This window comes from Gossypium raimondii, chromosome 7, assembly GCF_025698545.1.
Source record: "Gossypium raimondii isolate GPD5lz chromosome 7, ASM2569854v1, whole genome shotgun sequence".
In the NCBI taxonomy this organism is placed as follows: domain Eukaryota; kingdom Viridiplantae; phylum Streptophyta; class Magnoliopsida; order Malvales; family Malvaceae; genus Gossypium; species Gossypium raimondii.
The window spans coordinates 38,345,108-38,353,556 of NC_068571.1; positions in this window are offsets into that span (position 1 = coordinate 38,345,108).

An 8,449-nucleotide genomic window follows, 5' to 3' on the forward strand; every position below is an offset into this window, starting at 1 on the left:
TTGGAAATTTGAGAAAACGTGCCCTAATGTGCTGGGTTTCGATTTCTCGTTGGACCGAATAGCTAAATATCCTCTTACATCTTAATCCATGTTATTCAAGTTTTTAAGGATCGTATTTTTTTAAAAGAATTTCTTCAAAGTTTTCAATTTTCGACATTAAGACATTAATTAATCAGCTAGGTACCAATTTTGAGCGTTACGAGGGTGCTAACCCTTCCTCGTACGTAACCGACTCCCGAACTCGTTTTTCTGAATTTCGTGGACCAAACTCGTTGTTTTAATAAAATTAAATTGTTAAAAACAACCATTTTAACGAGGTGACCCGATCACACCTCATCTAAAAAAGATTGGTGGCGACTCCCTTTTTTCGTTTGAGTTTTCAAAATCCAAGTCGACCCTGTTTTCATCAAAAAAATGGTGTCAACATCTCTTAAGACTTATACACTAAAATCTTAAGATACAACTCCCTTAAAGTTTCTACCCAAACCTTAAGAATAAACCCTCTCTCAAAGCGAAACAAATAAGCAAACAAAGAAAACAATCCTCACAAGATCAAAATGTTTGCCAATTAAGCATAAATACAAAGAAGAACAATTGAGCTAAATGAATACAATGAAAGCTCACAAGTATTTACAAGAAAAGGTATTAAAGAATTAAGCTCTAGGTTGTTTTGATTGATTTTTAAGCTTTTCACATTGCTCTTATTATTGCTAAACCTTTGGAATATGGTATTTATACCCTCTAATTGATTTCCAACTATTGTAGTTGTTGTAGAAGTGAATATAGCCGTTGGAGATGAAATACAAGGTCATTAACTTCACCTGCAGCAACGAGTATCGATTTCTACTAAAAGGGTATCGATATTTTTTGTAATTAATGCAGATTTTAATGAATGTTGGAGTAGGCATATCGATCCCTTAGGAAAATATATCGATACATTAAAAAATACCGATACCGGATCGATACCTACCAAGGTTTGAAAGAAACAGAATGTCAATTTGGTTTCGATTATCAGAGGGGTATCGATATCTTGTAAAATATCAATACTTAGACAAAAAGTATTGATACTTTTTATCCTGAAGGAATTCTAACTTGTTTGAAAATGGTTAAAACATATTTGAAAATGTTTGACTCAATTGAAACCATTTCAACTTGATTTTATCAAATTGCTCAACTTTACTTTTATTCAAAAATACTTTAATTTGTTATATCAAAACATATTATCCAATAAGGCTTAGTTTAACAAAACTCCAGATCCGGATATCTATATCGAACTAGCAGCAACCACTGTTTTCAGAACATAAGAACATTATTAAGACTCATTCGTATACAATTTACCATCAATTTGAGCAATGAAAACTCCTATGCAAAGCCTTATACTTACACCTTATTGTTCATGCATCTTTTATAGACTTACTCTTTCAAAATTTAACATGCATAATAGTAATACTTACCTATCAATGGAATAGCCACTAATCATAACATAACCTTAGCTTTTAGATTATCGATAAAGAGATACATCAAGACTTAAGGAAGGTATCAGTAATTTCCACTTAAAAAAGAGGAATAGTAAGGAAAAAGAACCTCTTTCATAACACACTTTCACATATAAATATGACTCATCTTGCTTAATGGAATTTAACAATTGTCATACGTATCAAAACTTGCCTTTTTATTGACCTACAATTTTTGAGAAAAATATAAATAAGTTCCTTTCATCAAACTTATCAGGCTAAACTATATAGTTGATTTCTAACCAGATTACTTAATGTCTAACTAGCACAATATCCATACAAACTAGGCGTACTATACCTTTAGCGAATACTCATCTCATATTTCCCTTTTATCCCTTAACACGAACATATCCTTGATATAGCAGAATATCATGAAATCAAATTCTTACTAACTCAAGTGGTGGTTACTATACGCCCATACGTATTTGTCAAAATGATCATTTGGGCGGATAACACCATGCCAGACAGACTGTTTACTGATATACACCCAAAATTTTAGATCCACCAGAATTGGAGTGTTACTGGTTCTCACAACTAAGTCTTTAAAACAAAGTTGGAAAATAAATGGACCTCAAAATCAAGTATTCAAGAAAAAAAATGAACCTTATATCTAGGCCTTTAAAACAAAACTGAAAAATAAATGGACCTCAAAATTAGGCCTTTAAAACAAAAACAAACCTTAAAAATGGTCCTCTAAAATGAAATTAGACTTGAAAACTAGACTTGTAAAATGAAATTGGATATAAATGGACCACACAACTAAATATCTAAAGCATAATTCAAGTTCTAAATGGACCACAAAACTAAATATCTAAAGCATAAACAAACCTAAATGGACCTCAAGACTAGGTCTTTAAAATATAAACGGACCTCACAACTAGGCCTCTAAAATAAAATTGGAACATAAAAAGACCTCAAATTTAGGTCTTTAAAATAGAAAACGAACCTCACAACTAGGCCTCTAAAAAACACAAGGACATTACAACTAGGCTTTTAAAACAAACTTGGACCTCAAAACTATGTCTTTAAAGCACAAATGAACCTCAAAGGACCTCAAAACTAGTTCTTTAAGGCATAAAAAGGAATGCAATAACACATAACATGAAACACCCCAAACCCGACTTGGACGTTATGGCCGAATCTGGCGATGTCACATGGTAGTGTGTTTGAAAATTGTAGGTTGTGTTGGAAAACCGTAACTTTGCTTAAAACAATTTCCACTTAGAAACTTTTAAGAATTTCTTATTAATTCTAAAGTCGTGTTAATTAATCAGTTAAAAATTTTCAAAATGTTTAATCTATGCGGAAGCTTTTAAGATAGTTTGCGTATTTGTGTATATTTTGTTAAAACGTTTGATTCATTTTGGAAACTCGATTATTCTTATCACTAACAGTTATAAACCAAAACGACATAAATCCCATATTCAAAATAAAAATCCAAAGAGGTCATTATTACAGTAAAATACCCCCAAAATAAAATCAAAATTATAATTAAGTACTAAGTCGAATTAAATAGGTCGTGTGGCCACCGCTGGATCCTCCGTCGCACCGATCTGCCTATGTCTGGGGATTACCTGTACAGTCAAATCAGAAGGGAAAGTTTACAAAAACTCAGTGTCTAATCCCATATAAAGCAAACAGACAAAAAGCAATCACAGTCCGGGCTTAAGCCTTTTCAGTGTCAGAGACAATACCAGTTTGGGCTTTAGCCCATCTCAGCACAAAAGTAATCATGTGTTTGGGCCTTGGCCCATTACAGTAACAATAGTCAATATACAAGTCCTACCCAGCCAGCCTCTACACTCTATCTCCGTCCAACCCTACACTCCATGTGGAGATATAATTAACCCACCCAACCCTACACTCCATGTGGAGATATAATTAACCCACCCAACCCTACACTCCAAAGTAGTACCAAATGCGACGCTAGACAGTAGTTGCAGTTGAGCTGCCAGTAAGTTAGGCTCGAGGCCTTTCAGTACACTTCTTCCAATCAATATCAATATCCAACCCAATGCAATGCATCATATAGTTATGTCATGGTATCATGTATAAACATAATAGAGTATATAGCATGCTCAAAGAAAAAACATACATATCTATCTCATATAGGCATATAACAATCTTTCAGTCATTTCAGTCAATTAGGGGTCTAAGTAAACTTACCGAACCTTCAATAGGTTCACAGTCATGTGGAGATCGCCCAAGTCGACTGTGAACCTTAGCAGTCAAACAGTAAAAATGGGCCCATAGGCCCATATTGCAAGCCCAGGTAGGCCCACACGCTCGTGTGGCCCACACGGCCCAACATGGCCTTGATCGCGTGGTTTACGCGGTCTGGCCTAATATTCTCACATGCTCGTGTGGTTAACCTGTGTGGGGCTCACGAGCCCGTGTGGCCCACCCGACCCAATTCGACCCGGCCCATGATTCACACATGGCCAGCCTCGTCGATCACACGCCCATGTTCGATCACACGGCCTACCACACAGGTGGCCACACACCCGTACGGCATCGACAATTACATTTTTTGACTTTTCGCTGATTTTTGTTTTCAAAGTTGTGTTTACACTTGAACAGTTTTAATGCGTTTGTATACCGGAGCACTCTAATACCTATCAATTGATCGAAAATCACCTGATTAATTCCTTGAAACGCATTCAAACTGAATAGGAACGAATAACTCATTATAATACGCAACCTTCAAACTTACCCACGACTCTGGAATGATCGACTAAGGTTCCACTCGCATCTGGTTTCTTCCTCCAAAATTCACTACTGTCCAACAAGATAAAGAAAATAAAAATTGGAACCCTAACGACAACCATTTGCCAAAAAAAACAAGAACTCGCTTACCGAAACCACACGTACAAAACTGCCAAAGATAGAGGCAAGAAACACTATTACCATGGAATGGAAAGATAATTTCGAGAGGGGGAAAAGATAAAGAGCAAAGAGGAACAATTCGGCACCCACTAAAACAACACAAAATCTCGATAGCATTTCAGGAATGGGTGTCCTAGTAGAGAAAAGAAGAAGCCGAAATTTGGAAAGAAGATCAAATATGATTCGGCTAGGAAAAAGAGAGTAAGAAAAACGTTCAAAATTTAAGCAAGAACCAAAGGAATTTGGTAGCAACAAAAGGGAAAATCGGCAGAGAGAACCGAAAAGTAAAGAAGAGAGAACGGTCAGAAAACTGAAAGAAAGAGAGAGAGCAGCCGAATTTGCCACAACCAATTTTGGTTCTATTCAACCTCCTTCCACCCTTATTTTTCTCCCCAAATCACTCCATCACAAACCCCTCAACCACCGAATTCAAACCTCACTTAAACTCTTCAGAATTTCGGTCAAACTACAACATCCACACGACACAAACATTTATTTATAAGCCTATTGGTTAGTGATAGAGGTTTTATTCAATTACTCAAACTCCTAACCTCATGCTCATTTGCCCTCCACTTAACCATCAGACTAGCAGACCCATTCTAACATATTTCACCAACATTTATTTATAAGCCTATTGGTTAGTGATAGAGGTTTTATTCAATTAAAACTAAATTTTTTGCCCAAGTCAAGGCTTGAACCCAAGACTTCTTAAACACTCCTAAAACATATAACCACTGAATCTGACATATATTTGTGTCACAAACCTACAAAAATAAATGTATAAGGGATTTTTAGGGCGTTACATAACATCAATCATCACATTCACATTGAGCTTTGAGAATTTCATGCATCTACATGTCTTTCATGAGAATGTTCCATGTTTTTCATTTTTTTAATTTCAAATGTTTTTATTTTTGATATGTGATTTTCATTTTTTCCAGTCAAAATTGAATGATCGCATTTCACTCTTATGAGAGGAATCAAACCTTGTCCCTACACAACCCACTTTATTTCTAAGTTGGTTCTACACTAGTTCAAGCTTAAAGCAACTAAACATTCATGGTTCAAAGCTTCCTTTCTCTAAACCTTCATCAATGGTAACCCAAACAACACTTACAGATTTCTAATTCTAAAAAATGGGTACTTAACTATAATTTTATACTAATAATCTAATAAAAATTAAAAAGAAAGCTTTACTAGCCTTAAAAATGGCTCACATTATAAGGGAGAAGAGCGTGCAAGATTTCTTTCCTCCTTTTGGTTTTACCTTTTGAAGAAGGAAGAAATGAAAAGAACACTTACATATTCATCTTTTTATCAATTTTCATTTTTTAGTTAATGTTAATTAAACTTAAATCTAATGGTTAGGAATGAACTTGGTAATAATTGATGGAAAATAATGGAAAAGATCAACCTAATCCATTATTAAGGGTGAGTATTTAATTGAGTCGAGTCGAGTCGAATCGAGTAAAAAAAATTTAAGTTAGTCGAGTTGACGATTCCTATTTTAGCAACCGAATTCAATTTAAAATTTTTTTTCAAATTGAATCTAATTGAGTCAAAAATTTCTAAGTCAAATTGAGTCGAGTTAACGAATCCTATTATTTATAATCAATGTTACGTTTACATGGACCTGTTATTTAACTAGTAGACGAAGTACAAGATTATTTAACTATATAAACAGTATAATGGTTTTTCCTTTTAACTTTAGAAAAGGTAAACATTTATCAAAACGACGTAGTTTTGCCTTTTAACTTTAGAAAAGGTAATCATTTATCAAAGCGACGTAGTTTTGCCTTTTCTTATTCGGGTTTCCAGATAACTCAAATTGTGTAATTCATATTCGAGTTAAACTGAAAATTTTAAATTTTTATTCGAGTTGATCCGAATAACTGTAATATTTAATTCAAAATTTGAATTTTTTTTATCAATTTTTTCAAATCGAATTGGATTTTCCTCACCCTTATCCACTGTTTAGATTATAATTATGGTTTATTATCTACTAAGGACGTTGTTAAAACACTAACTTAATTTCTCTAGTTCTAACTACTTGCAATTTAACCTTATTCATTAATGACGAACCTTCTAATTCAGTCCCTATACTAAACATAATAATTTATCTAATTTAATCACTTAGTAATTCGATCTTATAATTTCGTATACATCTAGTAATCACTCGATTAAAAGTTTTGACTAACTCAATTTAAGAAATTTGGTCTTGAAATTGAATTTTTCGACACCGACGAGAATTGAGTCATTACACCACATATTCTGGTAAAAAAGAATAGCAAATTTAGATACTTCAATCCTTGTGGGATTGACCTTACTCCTTATATTGCTTGTTCATATTCTGCTTAAGAGTAAGAATTTATTTTTAATGGATTCCTCACCCATCACATCTTTGGTACAATCTGCTTAAAAGTCTTGATAATAGTCTACCTTCTACCATAAGCTATTTAGTTCAAAAATATTGAAAAATTTTCTTCTCACTTTGCTTAATAATATGAAACTTATTTTGGATTTAAAAAAATGTTAGCATTGTTACTAAGAGAGAATTACATTCCATATTTTTACTATAGTGTCGAGCAACAAATATGTTTTGGAAATCTCGAGTTGTATAGAATTAATGAGCTAAGCCATAACATGGCAGTTCTCCAAGTCCCATCGAGTAAAAGTGAGACTATATGGCTCTGGTGTTTTCAAATCACTAGTGATGTAACCTTGCATTCCTCTAGCTTTGCTGAATAATAAACATGATGAAGACCGTGCAAGATAGATGTTCTCATCAAGTTAATGGGACTAATCTGTAATGAAGGGTTATCAGAACCAGAAGCAACAATTTTTTATTGTCTACCATTTTATAAGTGCAAGAGAAAGGGAAAAAAACCAAGATTCCTTAAAAGAAACTTTGGGCCGTTAATAACCAAAAACAAAATTTACCCAACAAGCCAAGGAAAAAAAATTCTAACTAGCCCTAAATAACACTAAGGACAAATGAGGAGGGTCGAAAGGAACCCCGGCAGAGTAACATACACGCACTAGCACGTAGGAGACTCATAAAAGCTTAGAGAGGCGTGTGAGGCTCACGCATAGGTCTCTTGGTCATCGGATTGGAAGGTTTCACTAACGATGACGTTCCGACCTCCTTAGTGTGGACGGTGAGAAACAAATGAGCTGAAGTGGGTAATTAATAAAATCTAAATATAGGGTTTCTGATATTTTAGGAAAAAATGAGAAAATTTGAATTTTTTTCTTTGATGCCATGTTAAAGTCAAAGTGGACAACAGCAGGATAGAAGAATTGTGAAGAATTTCTCACATGATCATTTCAATGAGTAGAATTTATAGGCAAATTATACACTTTTAATAAGAAAAAGGAGAGGAAAAACAATACTGTAACCCCTAACCATCAGCTAATTTTATCCTAAAAATCTATGGATTACTCTATAATTGTAGAAAATTGATCAATATTTGAAGAAATAAAACAAAGAAAATGATAAAGAATATAATGAAAAGAGAAATATTTTTTATGGAAGAAAGAAAACACCCTTTCTAATAAAATTTTATTTCACTCACACTTAAAATTCTTCATCACATACAACTCTTTATATAGGAGTTGTAAGTGACTATTCATCCACATAAGGAGTTGTGACTATTCATTTACATAACTTAAATGCTATAGGAGTTGTAACTATTCATGTGTATAACTTTTTATCTTCAAGTCTCTTCACTATTCATAACTTTTCATAATTTATTTGTGCAAGATTAATTTAATTATGTGCCAACAATGCCTCCTTTAAATTAAACTTGCTTCGAACTCCCAACCTTTCAACATTTTTCTTAAAGACTTGTCCACTTAGCGGCTTTGTGAAGATATCAGCCATCTGATCTTCTGTCTTGCAATATTCAACTTGAAGATCACCATTATTCACTAGTTCCCTCAAGAAGTGATACCAAATGCGAATGTGTTTTGTCCTTCTATGAAGAACTAGATCTTTTGTGACCGAAATAGTAGAACTATTGTCACAAAACAAAATCGTTGACTTGCTC